This window comes from Schistocerca nitens, chromosome 4 (assembly GCF_023898315.1).
Source record: "Schistocerca nitens isolate TAMUIC-IGC-003100 chromosome 4, iqSchNite1.1, whole genome shotgun sequence".
In the NCBI taxonomy this organism is placed as follows: domain Eukaryota; kingdom Metazoa; phylum Arthropoda; class Insecta; order Orthoptera; family Acrididae; genus Schistocerca; species Schistocerca nitens.
Window position 1 is genome coordinate 584466989 of NC_064617.1, and position 24134 is coordinate 584491122.

Genomic DNA, 24134 nt, shown 5'->3' on the forward strand with positions numbered 1-24134 from the left:
CCACTCTGAGGGATCCACGCAGAATCGCCGATGAGGAGTGGGACAATCTGGATCAACAATGCCTTGATGAACTTGTGGATGGTATGCCACCACGAATAAAGGCATGCATTAATGCTAAACGACGTGCTACTGGGTAACAGAGGTACCGGTGTGTACAGCAATCAGGACCACCACCTCTGAATGTCTCGCTGTGTGATGGTATAGCATGCAGTGAGTGGTCTTCATGAGCAATAAAAAGGGCGGAAATGATGTTTATGTTGATCTTTATTCCAATTTTCTGTACAGTTTCCGGAACTCTCAGAACCAAGGTGATGCAAAACTTTTTGACGTGTGTATAATGGTGACGGCACTTAGCAGCAGCTGAAGTATACACAACAAGAGACACATTCCTTGCTAGTGCAGGACTGGAACGTAACCACTCCATGTCACTGCCAGCAGCAGTCTGTTAGACCATTGGTGTATGACCGTGGTTCCAGTTCTTCTGGAGGCTTCTAAACAATCAAGAGCAACAAAGAAATCTCTTCAACTAGAAATGCCTCTATCATTTGTCTAGCACTGCAAACAGATAGAAAGAGAAATCAGATAAAGGATTTGGAACAGCAAACCAACCAATGCCAAAGTTCATCGAAAATCACAGTGTTTCTCATATGATAATTTACAGCTTCTCCGGGTGCATAACAGTGTTGGTCTACTGTAGAATATATATGCAAGATTTCGTTCTTCTTACTGTGAGGGGGATGAATTTGGATAAATGCTCAGTCCTAGGAAGTTCACGGAATTAGAGTTAATTGTGATTACTGATTACTCCAAGTAAAATGAAGCTATTAAAACAGAAACTATAAACATGTTTACTGAATATGTATGATCGCAAAATTTCCCTAAAAGCACTGCAGCATATATGTTGCTGCCACACGACAGTATCGTAAATTACTCACCTCTTATAGGAATCATATAACGTGTGGCGGAAATGTAAAGGTATTCCACCACATGCATCATTATCTCACAGTGGTGTCTCAGAGTGCAAATATCGCTGCGTTGAAAGGTACTAATGAAATATTCCTAAGTCGTTGCCTCACCAAAACCATCTAGTACAGTACAGTATGCTAAGAACTGTCGGACAATTACATGGCTTACTCGCTGTCTTTACAGAAAATCGTCAGACAAGACAAGAGCGTCGTATACAAATATGGTAGCATGTTTCGAAACTATGACCATGAAGAAAGCACAGTTTAAGTCAAAGGCCCTCAAAAAGTATTGTGGCTGTATGATATCTTCAAGGGTGCAGAGGTATGTGATCTCTAGGACTCAAGCAAATGTATGATGACAGCACGAACAGCAGTTATATGTGCCTCAGAAATGTACAAGTATGAGTAAGCCGAAATATCAATAAATATATTTTTAGAAATAGAGCTTTGTATTTACGTATTCACATTAAATTTTCTCTCGCCTGCTCACTTTCAGGCTAGAAACAGGTATATAACATATTAAATCTATGCTGCTCTTGAGGGACTGGGGAAATAACTTTAGACGCTGAAATCTGTGGCGGTTCTCGGGAGCCTGCTGACGTGTTCTGTACACACCTCAAGCGGGAAATGAGCTCTCTTCTCCACGTTCTGTTCCGAGTGGTCGGAGCACAAGTGTATGCTACGTGTGTTCGATGCAAGCATCGGTGGTCAACTCCATTCGCGGCTGCCTCAAGGTGATAAATCGCTTTCGCCGGCGCACCCGATGTCTGCCTAGGGTGACCCCTGATAGATAACTTAAGTGTCGGCTGCTTCGCCGCGATAAACTGCTTGCGCTGTGCGATTCCACGTACAGGAGCAGTGCCCAAGTCAACTTCTTTAAACCACACGCGAGCGCACAGCTATAAATAGTGCATGGGATATCCGCAAGCCAACTGAAGAAAAACAGTGGTGGTGTGATTTAAGTGCTTGAAATTATGCATTTGCAGGTTAGCTGCTTTTGCACTACAAAAATATGGCGCAGTCGCATTTTTTCTACCTTTGTGAAACGTATCGATAAAATAAGGTATGCAGTACCCTGCACAGCTACTCCTCTGCTTCCTCGCTTAACACATCGTGCAGAACATTTCCTGCGTAAGAGCTCTGTTAAAACCTCTCCACAGCTACAGACAGGTAGATGATAACGTTTATACTTTTTTTCGTTCAAACCTGCGAAATAGCATTGCTTGACAGTATCGTGGCGAAAAAAATGCTTCTTCTGCTGCTTTGTCCGCTAATGCAGTAAATGGCCTAGATTCCGAAAGTTTTCGGTCAGTACACCAGCATATGGTTATTTGCAGTTAACATGGCTGGCAGAAGCATTGTCTTCCCAGCAGTTTTCTTTGCTAGTGATAACAATAAGGACAGAATCTAGGAGGATTAATGATGGTACTGTGGCGCAAAATATCTTTCTCCTGCCGCTTTTATGTAACGCATAGTGACAAAGGATTGCTATTCGAAAGGAAGACAGAATGTTGATACTGACGAAATTAGACCCGAGGCTTAGACATGGAATTCACGTCTGTGACAATGCATTTGATCACAGCTTAGCACACTGCAGTCGCATTTAGATGGATGATGCTTCAAAATCCGTCTCTGTAACAGTCTTTTTTAGATAGCCGATTCATTCTGTGCTGCTTAACGTCTATGTTAAAGCACGAAAGGCAATATATGCAGCGTATAAACTGTTAAATGGACTTGCAATGTTTTTAAAATAGATTTGCATGCTTACTGAGCAATTTACTGTCCACACAAAGTATCATGATGCAATCTAGTCTACCGCCTAGTCTTTCATTCGATGTGTAATGTGAGTTTTTTGTCGTCACACAAGATAAAAGAACATAATGTTTAGCAGCGGCTCTCCAAAACAAATTATTACTACAATTAGCTTTCTTCAAGGTACTTCATTGTGTTCGAACATGGTGTATGTTAAGAACACTTGCTGTAAAATTAGATTCAGCGATACTTTTGTGTGTACTGAACTATTCTCCAGTCTCCTACAGGTCTCATGTTGGGCGACTGGCTGTATATAATTACTAAATACAAACATATTTCATGCAAGGCGCTGGAAACCATCCTCTGACGCGAGTGTAACGTCATCACGATGTCACTGTGATGCCAACACAATGCCAACAAGTTACTAAAGTGACTCCATTAGATCCTTTGCGTATATCAGAGGGCAGAAACATTGTTTGCTATAAAAAATACCAAAACACTGAGCTAGAACGGAAAACATATTGCTCAAAAGCACTGGGAGCCTTCTATCCTTGTTATTCATAATATATCCTGTTTTTTTTTTACTTTTGTAACATGCTGTTGATGTATCTTACAGCAGTAATGATTTCTAATATGTGCATCTAAATATCAGCAACAAAATAGTATTTACAATACGCTCATTGTACTCTGTACCATTCACCTCCATGTTGTGCTGTACATCATATTGCAGTCTCCACCAAAGACGAATAGGAGTACCGGCAGCGCTCATATGAGCACCTCAATAGTAGCAGCCTAGAACTATACATTGCATATGTTTAAGGGAAGTGGTGTAATAGATTATAAGTTTATGTCTTGCTACTAGCAATTCATAAGATATGACATGAGGGGGAAATAACAACAATTTTCTTAATTATTTAGATATATATATTTAAAATCATTATGCTGTAGCAGGGTATTTTGTAAGAAGTTTTCTTCTGTAAGCCTTAAATTCAGCCTGTAGTGCACTGATTCGCAATAAACTCGTGTGCATACATTGGAATACCATTGGTGAACATATCCTCTATGGGCCCAACAGGTTCCACACTTACACACTTCGGTTAAGGCAGGATATAGGGAGGGATGTATTTCTGCACCTGGCCCATATTTACGTGGCTTTTGGGAAATAAGCAACGGATTCATAGTATGGCGCTCCTAAAAAATGTTGCCAGTGATATAATCTCCCTGCTGCAATGCCTGAATGTTGTACATATATGTTTGTATCCTATGAATTTAGTTCTGACATTGCTCGCCATACATTTCTACTGGAGACACCTCTTGCGAAGGATGTGAACATCAATCATGGTCTCCATATATTCTGTCATACCACAAATACCGTCCCACTTGGACCATGACTGCTCAGCTTTAGCACCACCACATTTTGCGTTTCCATTTCTATTATCATATCAGAGTCACAGGGTAGTGATAGACCCACATTCCTATGATTAGATTCACTTGCTGCCACCTTGTAAGTGTAGGTGAAAAGCAGTACCCTTGGGGAGCCTGCCTGCAGCTTGACTCCCAGCTGTGGTTGTGATGCTGAATAGTCGAATGACGCCAAGTCAGGAAGACACCTTTGAAGCTGCTGTGGTTCAGGAGCTCTATGCTCCGAATCGTATTCTGTTTCTCATGGTAACCTCCACCTTGGCAGCCCCCTCCTGGAGATACGAATGGTTGACTGTGCCAAAATATTTTTCCAATGGAGAGATCATCATGATACTTCTTCAGATACAGGCCACATGTTCTGTGGAATCGCTTTACGTGTCTTTAATGCAGTGGTTTCCATTGCCTTCTACATCCTAATGCCGTTGATCACTGCTGATTCTTCGGCTTTTAGGGGCAGTTTCTCATCCTTGGGACAAGAGAGTGCCCTTAACCTCTATCCGCTCCTCGACCCTCTTTGACAAGGCCGTTGGCAGAATGATGGGTAACTACTTATGCCGGAAGTTTTCGGCCGCCAATGATGATTAATAGCCAAAATTTAAGCAGGGGCGGGATTCGAGCCCGGGACCAATGACGTTTTGATTAGGAATCAAAGACGATAGTCATGTCACATGCTTTCTACTACCTGCATTATGTGTAGAGATAATTCTTGTTAGTTCATTATATTCGATGGCTTTTCTCTAGCTACTTTATCAAGTCTGTCTCCTTATCTGAGTGGTCAGTGCAGCAAAAGCCTTTATCATCATTTCATCCTCATTGACACACAAGCGGCCGAAATGGTGTCAACTAAAATTACTTGCACCAGGCGACTGATGTACTCAATGTGAGGCACCAGCCACTCACACGTGTCATATTTACTTCATCGAAAGCATTTACATAGTCCATGTATAGTAGATGTGTCTGTCTCCTGAACTCTGTGATTTATCTAACAACCAATGTATTGTCTGTACACAATCTAGCTTTCTTAAAGGGTGATTGCTTTTCTGGCAGAATGAATTCAACAATTACTGTTAACCTCTGTGTTCCAAGTTTGGTATATATTTTATACTCTGTAGTTAGCAAACAGATGCCCTTATAGTTTTTATAATTACTTCTGTCTCCTTTATTGTAAATAGGTACTATTATTCCTAATTTCGCGTCCTCTGACATTTTCTTACTTGTTAATATAGTATAGAACATAGTATAGAAATCTGGATTTCAGTGTGGGAGATTTTTATTTAATCAGCTCTGTGTTAATTCCATCACAGCCCAGTGTTGTCTTATTTTCAACTTACACATTGCGTCTTGTAATTCCTTTATTTAAATTAGATTTAACGTTGTCTCTTTCTCTTATTTCTGGATATCATTTCCTTTCAGATTTTTACTTACTTCTCTCCCTGTTGTCTGAAGTCTTCCATTGTGTCTTACTTATCACTTCATTCCTGCAACATCTTTTGTGTCTTTAGTCAGGATCTTCATTTTAGCAGAAAATTCCTGACATTCACAGATATCGTTTTCCACTTCCGAAGTGAGTCTGTCCTATCATTCTTGATTAAATTTCGGACGTAATTCTTTAGTTTATTTTGATAGGGTTATACATTTATCTTTAATTTCAGTTGATCTGTTCTGCAACCATTTCAAATAAGACGTATTTTTCCTGTTTGTCAATCTTTCTGTATTATTGTTCCAGTACTTCAGTTCTTTATTGATCTTCTTTTAACTCTGATCTCCTACAGTCTCTGCAACTACCTTTACTATTACAGTTCATATACATTTCCATTCCCTCTTGGCTTTCTACCGTTTAATGATACTGGATACTCACTCGCTCCTCATCAAGGAACTTTATGAAATTTATGTTATTCTCGATGCTTCCGGAAGCCTTGTTCTTTGTTCAACGTACTTTAAGAGGCTGTGAAAGGTTCAAAATAATGGCATGTTCAATTTATAGTTCCTTACATTTTAAAATTCTACAGACTTTCCACTTTCAATTGATATATAATTTATTTAGTTCAGAAGACTATAACTATTTTTGAAATATGTTCTCGGTAGGCGTGACCCACTGTGGCATTGTTAACCTGTTGTGAAATGCTGTACTCATGTATATAATGCTCGTCATGTACATTTTAGTTATGCGAGAGAAAGTAAGTGTTACAAAATAAGTGTTATGGCTAACCTGTGATAGTTTAACATATGTCGCTCGCTCTATTGTCGTGTGTTTCATGTTTATTTACTTTCTTGTAATCCTGAAAATATTCGAAGTGAATTCTCTTCATTAAAGATTCTGTGTTATTGAAGGATAAACATGGGTAAACGTAAAGTGACAAGATATCCTCCGAGGGCTTTTACGAAAAGGAGAAATGTTGGCAAGCCAAAGGTACGTGTTACTCCTGTAAACAATAAAGACGATAGTGGCAGTAGTGGAGGAATGGAAGTCGCTGGCGTTGCTAGTTCATTTCAACTTCTGTTGCGTGTGATAAAGTGCGATACGTAAATTGCCTTGGTGACAGTGATCTTAAAATTTTCAAACATGTCATAGAACTGCAGTCCTATGGTGATGATGTTGTGGGGCAGAAATTTGAGTGTACTGGACACGGTGACTGAAAGCTTCATTCAGAAAACAAAAACTCAGTGATAATAAAGGGTTGGATGGAAAGAGAACGTTAACTGGCAGTGTAATCGACAAAATACAGAACTTTTATGGAATGGCTATTAGACAGAGCACACAGTGTCGGTGAAGTGAATAAAGCTGCTTAGTCTCTTTGTTTTTCATACTTTTTGAACCGATACAGGTCCCCTCATTACTTATGTCACAAAGGAGAAAAGGGTGAAGTACAACATGGATAACTGGTGAAGGGCAAACTCATAAACATAGTCTCCCTAATGCGGTAATGGAGAAGATAAAACCTATTTTCAAAGACTTACCATCACCTGAACCGTGCCGTGCGGGATTAGCCGAGCGGTCTAGGGCGTTGCAGTCATGGACTATGCGGCTGGTCCCAGCGGAGGTTCGAGTCCTCCCTCTGGCATGGTTGTGTGTCTTTGTCCTTAGGATAATTTAGGTTAAGTAGTGTGTAAGCTTATGGACTGAAAACCTTAGCAGTAAGATTTCACACAGATTTGAACATTTTGAACCTGAACCGTTGAAACAGTGTGTTTATAGAAAAACTGAAAATCCCAATGAAAGTCTAAATAGTGTTATATGGTCAAGAATCCCCAAGACAGTCTTTTTGGAATAGGAACACTTCTCTTTGGTTTGTATGATGCTGTTGCTACTTTCAATGGTGGCGACGTTGTAAGGCGTGAAGCGTTTCGAAATGTGGGAATGAAGATAGATTTCAACATCGTACGAACGAGCTTTGTTTTAGACAAGGAACGTCTTTGGGCTGCTGTCAGAGCTGCAAGTAGCCTACAAATACAAGCCAGAGTAAACAAGAGAGGGACAAAGAGGAAGTTGGAGGACGAGTTGGTAGAAAATGAAAGTAGTCCATCCTATGGACCTGGAACGTACTAAAAAGCTAATCCAAATTTTGCTTCAAATGTTCAGGAAATGTTACACACTGCCTTCTGCGTAACTTATCACAGACTTTTTCCTAAAACCTGAATTTTGTTGAATTTATCAAAAAAAGGCATAAAAGGTGGTAAATTTTCATCACAATACAAAAAATTAATCTGTAACAACTGAATTCCAATTTTTAAAAATCCACTAAATAACCTGTACAAATTGCAGCTTCCTGGATCAAATACTTTTGAGAAAACATGTAATTTATAAATGCTATTTTAACCTATTTTAACCCGAGCCCCTTAAAAATTATTACGAGCATTAATAAATAATGGTCTGCATTCAATTCAGCTCTCCGGTATAATGTCAAATTTGCAAATGTTGCAGCAGTTTTCTGACTTAAAAAACATAATCTGTTATCGAGCGCCGTCCTTACATCGGAAAAATATATTCATTCTTCAGAAGTAATTAAAATGTCAGATGTCTCGGGTAGCTAACATAAAACTTTCTGAGTATATTACCGAGTCATAAGGTAAAAAACTCCTACTGGAGAAGCCAACGTTCCCGTCACAGTTATAGTGGCCTTTTTCTGGGTGTTCTGGTGCGTTTTAGCTGTGCAGATTCACTTATATTTTGTAAATACAACTGAGTGAGCATGGCATTATACCATAGTTTTTAAGAATCATTTTTGTAATTGGTGTCTTAAGGCGATAGGAGTGCGAGCTTTATTCTAATAGGTTATTACGGTTGAGGGAGTGGGATCTGATGTTATACTGGGCGATATTTTCCACCGTGTACAAACTCTAGGGATTAATCGATGAGAGGATACGGAAGAAAGAAATTCTCCTGAACTTACGTCCGGAAATGCATGATTTCGATGCTAGAGACCATTTATTCAATCATACATTGTTACAGAGATAGCAGTCTATACCATGCAGCCGCAGATGCAGTATGTAGTGAAAATAGTTTCCACGTGCTTCAACATATGTGTGTACGCGCAGTACCTGTCTCACACGTTCAATTGGGCACGCTGCATTCGAACAGTGTCAAAGGCAGAATGAATACGCTGCTCCATTGTCTCCACATCTGGAATGGGCTATCCATACGAGAGACTTTTGAGATGGCCCCATAACAATAAATCGCAAAGGCTGAGGTCCGGTTAACGAGCAGGCCATGCAACTGAACTCCTAAGTCCGATCCATCGACCAGGAAGGACATGACTTACATGCGTCCGGTCGGTCACGGGGAAGTTGGCTGCAGCACCATCACGTAGCAACCACATAACCTTTCGAATCATCAATGGAATTTCTTCCAGTAGGGGAGGCAGAGTCATCAACAACAAATGCCGATAATTCCGGCCTGTTACTTGACATGGAAGTAAGACTGGTCGCAAAACACGGTCATCAGTGTCCCGGGCCACACATTCCGGCTGCACCGATGCCGATGATTCGCTGTCACCATAACATGGGTGTCCTGCATACTATCCCACAGATGACTGTTAGGAAAGTTGAAGTTACGACTCCACGTAAAGGTGGCTTCATCTGAGAATAGAAAGGATGATGCAAATCGCAGAATCGTGATTACCTGTTGAAGAAACCTTTGACAAAACTGCTCTACATGTGGAAATCTGTCGCTAGTAAGCCCTCTAAACGATGTAAATAATAATGGTAGTAACAATTGTCTGGAGAATGTTCCACACGGTTGTCTGACTTACCCTTTACTGGTGGGCCAACTGCCTGGTACCGACACGGCGGTCGCCTTCCACAGTCTGCTCTCCGAACATTTCGGGTACGTAGTTCATGATTTCCTGCTTCCTGAAACGACCCTGTCTCAGATAAACGGTGAAAAACTGTAACAAACATTGAATGTTGTGGATGTTGTCGGCGGGGATAGGTCTCCTGATACAGCATTGCTGCCCGCCGCCGTTTGCCATTTGTCTTTCCGTAAGAAAACACCATGTCGGCAAGCTGTCGATTCCAATCCGGAACGAATGTGTACAACGCTGTATCACATCCACTACAAGGTCAGTCAGCTAGAGGAGTGTTTAGGACACAACATTAACAATTACTTTGGCGGACGAGGGCGGCAGGGCATGCCGTTTGAGGAACAGTAACATCCTCTAGGAGGAAACCATTCATAGTAAAACTGTGGCTGCTTAGCACATCGAGTATTAGACATTGGCCCGTATCCTCTTCATGGGTTAATCCCTTCAGTTTGAACACGGTGGAAAGAAATCATCCTGTATAATGCTTCTTGCATCGTGTGCCATTACAGGTAATCATGGGCGAATGATGCATGGGCTGTTGTTTTCCTGCCGCAGGATGCGTGTCGCGCGACAGCATTTACTCACTGGTAGCTATCGTTCATCGTGTTGTTGGTGCGGCCTGTTGAACTCTGAGATTCCACTCACGTCCACTATGGTGATCCTTATACGTGGACGATACGACCGTTATATGGCCTCTTGGTAAAATGGAGCTACACAGGTTTCACGAATAATTGAACAGAAAGCATAGAAAGATACAGTTCACACTGGAGGCACAGAAGAATGACACAATTCCATTCCTGGATGTAAAAGTGCGGGGTTATTACAAATGATTGAAGCGATTTCACAGCTCTACAATAACTTTATTATTTGAGATACTTTCACAATGCTTTGCACACACATATAAAAACTCAAAAAGTTTTTTTAGGCATTCACAAATGTTCGATATGTGCCCCTTTAGTGATTCGGCAGACATCAAGCCGATAATCAAGTTCCTCCCACACTCGGCGCAGCATGTCCCCATCAATGAGTTCGAAAGCGAATTTGCTGCACGAATGCGTGAGGATTCTCTACCGCCCAGATTCGCACATTGTGTCTGTTCACTTCACCATTAAGAAAAAATGTTGCTCCATCACTGAAAACAAGTTTCGCACTGAACGCATCCTCTTCCATGAGCTGTTGCAACCGCGCCGAAAATTCAAAGCGTTTGACTTTGCCATCGGGTGTCAGGGCTTGTAGGAATTGTAAACGGTAAGGCTTCTACTTTAGCCTTTTCCGTAAGATTTTCCAAACCGTCGGCTGTGGTACGTTTAGCTTCCTGCTTGCTTTATTCGTCGACTTCCGTGGGCTATGCGTGAAACTTGCCCGCGCGCGTTCAACCGTTTCTTCGCTCACTGCAGGCCGACCCGTTGATTTCCCCTTACAGAGGCATCCAGAAGCTTTAAACTGCGCATACCATCGCAGAATGGAGTTAGCAGTTGGTGGATCTTTGTTGAACTTCGTCCTGAAGTGTCGTTGCACTGTTATGACTGACTGATGTGAGTGCATTTCAAGCACGATATACGCTTTCTCGGCTCCTGTCGCCATTTTGTCTCACTGCGCTGTCGAGCGCTCTGGCGGCATAAACCTGAAGTGCGGCTTCAGCCGAACAAAACTTTACGAGTTTTTCTACGTATCTGTAGTGTGTCGTGACCATACGTCAATCAATGGAGCTACAGTGAATGTATGAAATCGCTTCAATCATTTGTAATAGCCCTGTAATAGGACAACGGAGGGCACACTGGGACACAGAGTATATCGGAAGCCTGTTCGTACAAAATGAGATTTGCAAGCCCAATCCAGTCACCACCACATGCTGAACAACTCAGTTATCTATTCCTTGCCTATCCACGTGCAGCGCCTATGTGATGCTCGCAACGTATCACATGAGTTCAAAACGTGTGGACGTCGGTCCTCTCCAGTAATTACAGACGTAAAATCGATCCACACTGCCACGGAATGCAACATAAGAAAGCAAGAGAGGCAAAGCAAGGATAGACTGCAGCCAGCAGTCACTGACTGGGTAGCCTGTCTTCGAAGCTGCCGCGGGATTCAGGACGAACTAGGCTCTACCAACGACAAAGCAGATGCATTCTTCAGGTGTATACTAGGTAGAATATGAGTGTGGAGAAGTATACATCGGTGCGACCAGGCGGCCAATAGCAACGCGCATACGGGATCATGAGCACTACATTCGCTTAGGACAACACAGCAAGTCGGCGGGCGAAACACCGACAAGGCTGCGGCAAGGAAGTAAAAGTTAACGATACTCGCATACTTGCCAAGCATGCTCGGCTTGATAAAACGCAACGTGAGAGAAGCCATCGAAATACTAAAACACTGTAAGAACATGGAAAGAGATGACGGACTCAGGCTTGCACCATCGTGTCTGGCAGCCTTCAGAGTCAAAGGGGCTGTACCAACAACACGAGTTGCGAGCGCTTCCGCGATTAAGTATCGCCACGTTCAGCAGAAGTACTGAAGCCCACATCTAAATCGCCGATGACCAGCAATCGTCGAACACAATGCAAGAAGCAATATTTAACAGCAAATTCCCACTCCCTTCACCGTAATGAACACACTGTGTCCTACCTTCTTATACGTAACGAATCCTAGTCCCATTATACCGTTTTCTGCTGCTGTTGGTCTTACCCTATACCTACCTGACCAGAAATCCTTGACTTCTTTTCATTTAACTTCGCTGACGCCTACTATGTATACAATGAGCATTTGCAGATGTTCAAGCTTCCCTACGCTGTTGAAACTTCTGACCTTTCACACCCCGAAAAACAGAAAGTTCTCCATTACTTGGTTATTCAGTCTTTTTCTCATGGTCACCTCCCCCATGGTAATCCCTCCAGGAGATACGAATGGTTGACTGTTACGGAATATTTTACCAATGGAGAGATCATCACGACACTTTCTCACAGGCCCATGTTCTGTGGATACATGGTATGTGTCTTTATTGTAGTGGTTTCCTTTCTTCCGCCTTTACGGGCTATTCCCCACGTTGTGGACGAGAAAGTGCCCTGAACTTCTGTCCGCTACTCCGCCCACTTTAAAAAGGCCGCTGGCAGAACGAGAGTGATTTCTTATGCCAAAAGTCTTCGGCGGCCAATGCTGATTATTGTTCACATTATAAGCAACGACGGGTTTCGAACCCGGGCCGAGAACTTTTTGATTACTGACCAAAGACGCTAGGCCTTTTTTTCATTTTGATCGGCATTGCTCGTTGCATTTGGTCGTGTCGGACGTCACCTGACACCCGCTGCAGTTCATCTTTGTTCCCTTCGCTCAAGATTCTTATTGCTGACAGCACCCAGGTCTCTGACCGAACACGCTGAGTTACCGTGCTGGCAAGCCCCTAATTTACGGTTGCACATGGAATACACAATGAAGTGAGATACGGAAGTCCTAAGGATTGACGAGATGCGCTTGAAGTTCACTAAGGCTGTAGATACCACGATAAGGAATAACTCACTAGGTAGTACAGTTGTGGAGAATATGATATCTGTAAAAAGGGCAATTACAGAAGTTGGGAAGAAAACCATAGGTACAAATAAGATAAATGGGAAGAATCCGTGATTGACAGAAGAAATACTTCAGTTGATCGATGAAAAGAATGTTCAGGGAAATTCAGGAATACAGAAATACAATTCGCTGAGGAATGAAATACCGGGTGATCAAAAAGTCTGTATAAATTTGAAAACTGAATAAATCACGGAATAAGGTAAACAGAGAGGTACAAATAGACACACATACTTGGAATGACATGGGGTTTTATTAGAATAAAAAAAAATACAAAAGTTCTAAAAATGTCCGACAGATGGCGCTTCATCTGATCAGAATAGCAATAATTAGCATAACAAAGTAAGACAAAGCAAAGATGATGTTCTTTACAGGAAATGCTCAATATGTCCACCATCATTCCTCAACAATAGCTGTAGTCGAGGAATAATGTTGTGGACAGCACTGTAAAGTACATCCAGAGTTATGGTGAGGCATTGGCCTCGGATGTTGTCTTTCAGCATCCCTAGAGATGTCGGTCGATCACGATACACTTGCGACTTCAGGTAACCCCAAAACCAATAATCGCACGGACTGAGGTCTAGGGACCTGGGAGGCCAAGCATGACGAAAGTGGCGGCTGAGCACACGATCATCACCAAACGACGCGTGCAAGAGATCTTTCACGCGTCTTGCAATATTTGTTTTTCTTTTGGTTCTAATAAAACCCCATGTCATTCAAAGCATGTGTGTAAAGTTTTACCTCTTCATCTACATTATTCCGTGGTTTATTAAGTTTTCAAATTTATACTGACATTTTGATCACCCGGTATGTAGAGGAACTGCGGGAAGGCTAAGACGAAACGACTGCATCAAAAATGTGAAGAAATCGAGAAGGAAATGATTGTCAGAAGGACTGACTCAGCATATAAAAACCCAAAATAACCTTTGGTGAAATTAAAAGCATGGGTGGTAACAATAAGAATGAAACGGAAATTGTTAAATGCATAGAGAGAGAGCCGACTGGTTGGAAGGTCTTTCTGATGTGACAGAAGAAGGAACAGGAGTTGATTTATCAGAGATAGTGGATTCAGTATTACAATCAGAATTTAAAAGAGCTTTGGAGGACTTAAGATCGAATAATGCAGAAGGGATGGATAACATTCGATCAGAATTTCTAAAAACGTTGGGGGAAGTGGCAACAAAATTACTATTCCCGTTGGTGTGCAGAATGTATGATACTGGTGACGTACGGTCTAACTTTCGGAAAAATATCATCACCAGAACTCTGAAGACCGTACGAGCTGACAAGTGCGAGAATTATAGCACAATCAGCTCATGCATCCAACTTGCTGACAATAATACTATACAATAGAATGGAAAAGAAAATTGAGGATGTGCTATGTCACGATAGGATTGGCTTTAGGAAGGAAAAGGCACCAGAGAGGCAATTTTGACATTGTCGTAGACAATGGCAGAAAAGCTAAAGAAAAATCAAGACAATTTCATAGGATTTGTCAGCCTGGAAAAACACTTCGAATATGTAAAATGGTGCAAAGTGTTCGAAATTCTTAGAAAAGTAGGGGTAAGTTATAGGGAGAGACGGCTAATATACAATAGAGGAGGAGGAGATTAGTGTTTAACGTCCCGTCGACAACGAGGTCATTAGAGACGGAGCGCAAGCTCGGGTGAGGAAAGGATGGGGAAGGAAATCGGCCGTGGCCTTTCAAAGGAACCATCCCGGCATTTGCCTGAAGCGATTTAGGGAAATCACGGAAAACCTAAATCAGGATGGCCGGAGACGGGATTGAACCGTCGTCCTCCCGAATGCGAGTCCAGTGTGCTAACCACTGCGCCACCTCGCTCGGTAAATATACAATATGTACAAGAGTCAAGAGCGAACAATAAGAGTGGACGACCAAGAACTAAGAGTTCGATTAAGAAGGGTGTAAGGCAGGGATTTAGTCTTTCAGCCCTACTGTTCAACCTGTACGTCGAAGAACCAATGACGGAAATAAAAGGAAGGTTCAGAAGTGGGGTTAGCATTGAAACTGAAAGGACGTAAGGTTGGGTGAAGTAAGCCGCGCGGGATTAGCCGAGCGGTCTCAGGCGCTGCAGTCATGGACTGTGCGGCTGGTCCCGGCAGAGGTTCGAGTCCTCCCTCGAGCATGAGTATGTGTGTTTGTCCTTAGGATAATTTAGCTTAAGTAGTGTGTAAGCTTAGGGACTGATGACCTTAGCAGTTAAGTCCCATAAGATTTCACACACATTTGAACATTTTTTTTTTTTTTTTTTTTTTTTTTTGGCGAAGTAATTGCTATCCTGAGTGAATGTGAAGAAGAATTTCATGATCCTCTAAATGGACTGAACAGTCTAATGAGTTCAGAATATGGATTGAGAGTAAATCGAACAAAAACATGAAATTAATGAATAGTACCAGAAACGAGAGCAGCGAGAAACTTAACATCAGGGTTGATCGTCATCTAGTGGATGAAGTTAAGGAATTCTACTACGTAGGTAGCCAAATAACCAATGACGGACGGAGCAAGGAGGGCATCAAGAACAGACTAGAGTTCACACAAAGTGAATTCCAGGCCAAGAGAAGTGTTACAGCAGCGAGCGACCGACGAGCAGTGCACGGCGGAGAAATGGAGATGCGAAGCCGCCAGGAGGGGGAGCCGCTGGAGGTATCACTAACAACGAAGAAACGGGGCAGACGAACAAGTATGGGACGACAGACACTACGACCGACCAGGGGCCACACGAGGCAAGCAAGCAAGAACTGGGGAAAAACACGGCGAGACAGTAACAACGCACGAACACTCCACCCAACGACAGTATATACACGGAACTGGAACGCAGTACGGCCGATATGCAAACCGAACTACGACGAATACCAGACTGCCACGGTAGCGCCGCTCGCCGCCTGAACACATGATCGCGGGAAACGCGATTGGCCGTGGACTTCACTTGACAGAGGGAGTGACGCACGCGCACGGCGAGGCTCGCGGCGCAGTCGCACTGAAGCACAGAGACCCTTGTGGGATTCCAGGTCCATGCCATGTCGTGCGCATTCAACCGCCTTCCGACACCAAAATAAGTTTACTAGTATCAAACACAGGCCTTAATTTGAGGAAAAAGTTTCTGAGAATGTACGTTTTGAGCACAGCATTGTACGGTAGTGAGACATGGACTGCGGTAAAACCGGAACAAAAAAAAATCGAAGAATCCGAGCTGTGGTGCTACAGACGAATGTTGAAAATTAGGGGTACTGATCGGTTGTGGAATGAGGAGGTTCTGCCCAGAAATCGGAGAGGCAATGCCTATGTGAAGAACACTGACAAGCAGAAGGGATAGGATGATAGGAAATTACTTCCGTGGTACTAAAGGAACCTGTAGAGGGCAAAAACTGTAGAGGAACACAGAGATTGGAACACACCCAGCAAATAACTGAGGACGTGGATTGAAAGTGCTACTCTGAGATGAAGTGTTTGATTTTGCTCCATATTGATTGCATTTTGTGACGTTTCTGCTGTGTAATCTTTACTTTGTTTTAGTTCTATTTCCGAACTGTCGATAATCACTTGTGCCCATAGGCTACTACAATGAAACTGAATTATTGTTAAATTCAAAAGAAGGCAAGAATTCAAGTTGACGTCTTTACTGTTAAGCGCATTTATTTCAAGTTTTTCATTCAGCTAGGTGAAGCTGGTTCAATTTGTGTTAATGATTAAAGCGTCTTAGCATTGCTGTTACTTCTGAAGCATCATAAATTATAAATTCAAATAAAAGTTTGGCAACTTTTTTTCCTTGCCTCTTATCTTCTGCTCGACTAGATCCTCGCTATTAGTTTCAAATATTATCACCAATCACTTTTCCCTCCTGGGAAGCACCACAACAGATGTTTTTGAAATGATTTATTACAAAGATATTTATATTCCTTCGTATGCCTCTGTGATTGTAAAAATTCCTTTTCCCTGACCGGAAACGTAAATATTTGAGTTGATTCCCACAAACATAATTTATTACTTTATATCATTATTTTATTATTTATACTCGTTAAAGTACCTACTTTTGTTTTCTATTCAAACCATCACTAAAAAGCTCTCGGTTTACGTAAATTCCATCAACTACGGTTTTTCTACAAATAGATATCCTCAATGGTGTTCTTTTCATCCCCCTCCCATTGTTCTCTTCGTCATTAAGAGACACCATTTCTTTTCTTCACATCCATAAACAGAATACCTGAAAATTCAGTATTAACTGTGATAGAAAACCTAAAAAAACTTTCACTGTATCTTTCCAGCCTTCAAGGGTCCCAGTTTTGATAGCCACAGTGAGCTGTAGTTTGTCAGGTATACGAGCCCCATTCTCTTCACGTTCCTCTTCGCTATTGCTCTTAATTCTCCAACCTCTGTTTTCATTATTTTTGATGTCCAGGAGCCAAAATGGCACTTCCTCAATCTCTCAAATATTTGTTATAAACACATCTTCGTGATCTAACGCATTTGGATCTTCATTTGTGATCAAGATCCCGAATGCACCGAACCTTTTTTCACCGTTTATCGAAACAGTCTCCGAGACTTAACTTCTTGATCATCTCTTTAGCCAAACGAAACATTTACCTAGAGTGCAAAATAAATTTTTTATTGTGTTAAGAAATCAAGTCGTAAAATGGCTTCTATTCTGAGACCTTGTTCGTGCTAAACATGTGTGATTGACATTCAGTATTCATTCTCATTCACTCTTTTACTTCTGCCATTATCTCACTCACTGCTCTGTGTATTCTCACTGTCTGCTTTCTAAATCCTGGCAATGCTGTTCCCTCTTTCACATTTACATTAATAATCGGATAGGCAATGATTACTTTCTACATCTACATCTATATCTACATCTACATACATACTCCGCAATCCACCATACAGTGCGTGGCGGAGGGTAGCTCGTACCACAACTAGCATCTTCTCTCCCTGTTCCATTCCCAACCAGAACGATGGAAAAATGACTGCCTATATACCTTTGTACGAGCCCTAATCTCTCTTATCTTATCTTTGTGGTCTTTCCGCGAAATATAAGTTGGCGGCAGTAAAATTGTACTGCAGTCTGCCTCAAATACTGGTTCTCTAAATTTCCTCTGTAGCAATTCACGAAAAGAACGCCTCCTTTCCTCCAGGGACTCCCACCCGAGTTCCTGAAGCATTTCCGGAACATTGGCGTGATGATCAAACCTACCAGTAACAAATCTAGCAGCCTGCCTCTGAATTGCTTCTATGTCCTCCCTCAATCCGACCTGATAGGGATCCCAAACGATCGAGCAGTACTCAAGAATAGGTCATATTAGTGTTTTATAAGCGGCCTCCTTTACAGATGAACCACATCTTCCCAAAATTCTACCAATGAACCGCCTTCCCCACAACTTCCATTACATGCTTGACCCACTTCATATGGCTCTGCAGTGCTACGCCCAAATATTTAATCGACTTGACTGTGTCAAGCGCTACACTATTAATGGAGTATTCAAACATTACGGGATTCTTTTTCCTATTCATCTGCATTAATTCAAATTTATCTATATTTAGAGTTAGCTGCCATACTCTACACCAATCACAAATCCTGTCCAAGTCATCTTGTATCCTCCTACAGTCACTCAACGACGATACCTTCCCGTACGCCGCAGCATCATCAGCAAACAGCCGCACCTTGCTATCCACCCTATCCAAAACATCATTTATGTAGATAGAAAACTACAGCGGACCTACCACACTTCCCTGGGGCACTCTAGATGATACCCTCGCCTCCGATGAACATTCACCATCGAGGACAATGTACTGGGTTCTATTACTTAAGAAGTCTTCAAGCCACTCACATACTTGGGAACCAATCCCATATGCTCGTACCTTAGTTAGGAGTCTACAGTGGGTCACCGAGTCAAACGCTTTCCGGAAGTCAAGGAATATGGCATCCGTCTGATACCCTTCATCCATGGTTCGCAAGATATCATGTGAAAAAAGGGCGAGTTACGTTTCGCAGGAGCAATGCTTTCTAAAGCCGTGCTGATGCAAGGACAGCAACTTCTCTGTCTCAAGGAAATTCATTATATTCGAACTGAGAATATGTTAAGGATATTGGTCTGTAATTTTGAGGATCCGTCCTTCTACCCGTCTTATATACAGGCGTCACTTGCGCTTTTTTCCAGTCGCTCGGGACTTTACGTTGGGCAAGAAATTCGCGGTAAATGCAAGCTAAGTAAGGAGCCAATGCAGTAGAGGACTCTCTGTAAAACCGAACTGGAATCACATCAAGACCTTGCGATTTATTTATTTTCAAACCATTCAGCTGCTTCACAACCCCAGGGATGTCTATGACTATGTCCTCCATACGGGAATCTGTACGAGACTCAATTGGCGGTATGTTTGTACGATCCTCCTGCGTGAAAGATTTCTCAAATGCTAAATTTAAAATTTCCGCTTTCGTTTTCCTGTCTTCCGTTGCCAGGCCAGACTGATCATTGAGTGACTGGATGGAAGCCTTCGACCCGCAAGATCTTTTGCTAAGGTATGACGGTGGTAGTGGTTGTATGCTTCGCGCATCGCTCTTTTTACAGCAGCACGAATCTGTACTAGCTTCTGCCTGTCCTCGTTTTCCCGATCTTTCTTGTACCGCGAGTGCAACTGTCTTTGCTTCCTGAGCATTCTCCGAATTGCACTGTAAAATCACGGTGGGTTTTTACGTCCGTAACCCAATTTTTCGGCACATACTTTCCAGATCGTGATTTACAATGTGTTTAAAATTTGCCCATAATTCTTCGACGTCCATCGTACCGAAAGCAAATGAATTCGATTCATTTACTAAGTGGGATGCTAACAACTGCTTATCTGCTCTTTCTAGTAAGAATACCCTCCTAGCCTTCTTGACAGACTTTTTAACTTTTCGTAAGCATAGTCGTAACGACAACATCATGTTCACTAATCCCTGTCTCAACACTGACACTGTCAATGAGGTCTGCTCTGTTCGTGGCTACCAGATCTAAAATATTTCCATTACGCGTTGGCTGTCGATTTAGCAGCTCAAGACCGTTTTCGGATAATGTGTTCAAAAGTAATTCACACGACGGCTTGTCTGTACCACCTGTAATGAATCCATAGACATCCCAGTCTATACTAGGTAAGTTGAAGTCGCCTCCGACTAACATAGCATGATCTGGGTACTTCTGCGATACAGAGTGCAGACTCCCTTTGAATGATTCTATTACTGTCACGGTGGAACCTAGTGGCCGGTAATAATACCCAACAATTAACTTTATTCCTCTTAGCCCTGTTAAACATGTCCAGATAACTTCACAATCACACTCTACTTAGACCTCAGTAGACACAATATTTTTGTCAACTGCAATGAAGACACCACCCCCTACGGTGTCTAACCTGTCTGTCCGATACACGTTCCAACCCTCACTAAATATTTCAGAACTTCCTATCTCAGGGTTCAGCCAGGTCTCAATGCCGAGAATAATTTCCTGGAGGGCAGCAAATTCAGGAACTTTATTCAGAACACTCTGAAAATTTACTGCTAATATCTTGATAGCTGAAGTGTCTTTACACTGAGCGCGTCCTGATTTCCCTGCCTGCACGTCGACTGGTGAATGTTCATCAGGACACCTCGGGCTACTGCCTAGCCTAAAAAAACCCCATGTGCATGCCACAAGTACTCTGCTACCTAAGTAGCCGCTTCCTTTGTGTAGTGCACCCCTGACCTATCTAGGTGCGTCCTACAATTACCCACCCAATAGCGCAAGTCTAGAAATCTGCAGCCAAGACCGTCACAGAGTCGACGAAGCCTCTGGTTGAGACCCTCCACTCGGCTCCTAACCAAAGGACCCCGCTCCACTCTGGGAACGATTTCTACTTCACTCTATTAAAAATACCGCCGAAGTTCACAAAGCATATCAGGGAGGCTCCGATTACGCTTTGTTGTCATTGGCCACGTCTGGAGCCGATGTTGCTGATCAGCTTCGTGGCGCCTCAGTCTGGTCATCGTGCCGATCGTTACATTGATTAGTAGGATAACTTATCTATGCCACATCCACTAGTTCCCGAAATTCAGTTATGTTTCTTCTTTCATGGTACCAACACTCGTCCTGCCTGTCATGCTGAGCAACGATCTCGTTACGGCTGTCTATTCAAGCAGGCAACCTTTCACCTCAGAGGACGCCTGTCTTTCCAGCTTTATCGGAAACTCGCCTTTTTCGTTGAAAGTGATATTACAGAATGTGCACTGGTATCTGCGCCTTTGCATCGCGATCTTGATGCAATTTTGGGAGCGAATGCTCAAAGGCTATCACATCATGCACGCTTCTTCCTGCTGTAGCAATTACCAACTTAGTCGGTACGGTAACTGTGTAAAGCAAATGCTTACATATCGTATGGTACGTCCAAGAATTGGTTCCGATGGATAATCTTCTTAAAATATTGTAAAGCTTTCTGATACAAGAATTTGCAATATATTTCCGTAGTAAGTGTCACTAATTATACTTGATTTTGGCTCACTTTGACCAATACTTGACCATAAAAGCACACCTGAATTCCTCGTAGTCCTGGCATACTTCTGAAGTTAAATGTTTCTACACAGTTCATTTTCGCAAATGTGTCCATACACAGAAATAATCGTTATGTCATCTAACCGTGATATCGGCAATGTATCTTGAAATTTTCGAACCAGATATTTAGATGCAAATCATTTTGTGGGTCTGGGTAGATTGACTAGTTTTGTACTGACACAGAATGCCTGAGATTCTCTTCTTCATCGTAATCATAATAATTTGCGTTTGCATTATCAGACAGCTGAAAAGATGTGGCCCTGCTGTGGCACAGCCTATCAGTCAGGTCACGTAGTTTCCTCCTCTTCTCTTCTCTTCTCTTCTCTTCTCTTCTCTTCTCTTCTCTTCTCTTCTCTTCTCTGCCTCACTCGTACTCAAAACTACGGCTTTTGCATTGGCGTCCCAACTGTCACTACAGTTCTTATGACACTGAAGCTGCAGCAAAATTGTCTGATTAACGTTTGCCTGATCTTCTTTGAACTGGAGTAATTGTTTTATTTATTCATTTTCTCTTTGCTAGAACTGTTTGATCAGACTTCGTTTCACAACGTAATGAGAGCTATTTCATGGCTGCAGTTAACATTCCGATTTGCTCTGTCACTTTATTAACCTCATCCCTCTCCTAGAATGGACAATAAGTTTTGTCACTGACGGTGACTTGTGCATCGTTAATCGTTTTGATTTGTTCTGCAAGTTTGTCCTGTCACATACTCTCAAGATTTGTCGGTAAATTTGTGACGTCTTTTCTTATTTTATTTGACGTCCCTCTCCTCTCTTGGAAATACTTTTCTAATTTCTGATTAAACTCTTTGGTCTGCTCTTCAATTTTCTTTGCCAAATTCTCCTCTATCAGTTTGCTTTGCTTCTCATTACTGTTACCTTCTACCTCAAATTTCATATCGATGTTTGTCAGCTGCTCATCATTGTATTTACTTAGGCTATTGGGCTACTCCTTACCCTCTTTGTTCATGTGTACTAAAACTGCTTGAAGGGCAGAAAAATCTAATTCGGCTGGTTACAGGGGGAAGCATTCCGTGACCATCTAGGCTGCAATCTGTTTCCTCATGTACAATCCGTGTCGGAATGTGTTTTGATTAGATGGCGTAGTTTTTATATTTTGCTCAAGCCCAGGTGCTCCTCACTGGATGTCTTATGATTTTCTTGATAGAAAAAAAACTGACGGGAGGCGACTTCAGGCGCCTGTGCTAAACAGTGCTTGTCCCATAGCATGTACCTACCGTGAGTACACACCTGTCAATCCCCTCGCTTTCACTTCTCTGTTCCACGGGAGCTTAACTAGTCTCCGTGTCACTGCCTTGTGGCGCTTTCTCCTGTAGCTCATCATACCCATGCTAAATTACAGAAAATATCATGTACAAAAAGACCACCAGAAAGGATAAGGAAATAAAATAGTAGGCATCATAGTCCATGCAGTCAGTGAGTTTACTTATTACCACAACTAAAAATTTACTAACTGACAGATAATCAAAATATTAAATAAGTTTTAAATCAAATATGAGACTTTCCATTCCCACAATTGACTGATTTGTTGGCGTGCACTTTTAATTATAATTTTGTGATAATATATTCCATTGCAGTGCTTTAAAAATATGAGGCTGTGAAACAAGTATTCGTTTGCAGATATATGCTTTATTTGCTCTTAGTCAATTCCATAATATTGGAGCAGAGACAATTCTGTAGCCCTGTGCTTGAAAGAGCAATCCCAAAATTTAATTTGAAACAAATACTAATATAGTTTGATGAAAGTAGCTCCACGACGGGATATAGCATCTGTCCCACAGGAATTTCGGTCAGAGCGTGTTGCGACGGGTAACACAGGAAAACAGACTCGATGGTAGCATGGTAGCCTCTGTTCAGTGGTTGTGATCTATAGAACATATTGAACACTAAGTGGCCAAATGATGCGGTTTTCAGATGTGATCTGCTGTCAATCTTCGGATAAAACGAAATGCGTAGAAGATGGTAGTTAATAGGAAAAAACTCTTGATTATTCATGCTGCCGTATGTAACTCCAATATCATCTACTATAACGACCATGGACTGAAAAAAACATATAGCGGTATGCAGGAAAAATTAACTCCTTTTAGGAAGAGTCCAGTTTCGTTTCTCACGTCAGTGATGACCACATTGTGCTAAATACTATAGAAACCCCAATTCACATTTAGTACGTGCTCTGAAATATTGTGTCTGGCGATGATAATATTATTATTAAATACGCCAAAACCACATATCTTATTTTATGGATCCTTGTAGGCTCCACAGTGAAATTCTCATATTCGCTGCACGCAGTGCTCTCATTTTGCATTTAGATGTTGCTAGTTTGCATATGGCCTTAGAATACACGTCACCAGCTTTGCATCTAACTAGGAAACTGAATTTTGCAATCCGATTGTCAGCAATGCAAAACTCGTAAGCCGGATCACGACTCTGTTTTCGGGGTTAGGCTCCAGGAAGAATTGAGCCTCCGTACGCTCCTCAAGTCTGTAATCCTATACTGAAATCAGTCTCTCCAACTGTACCTAGAACTGAAAATACATAA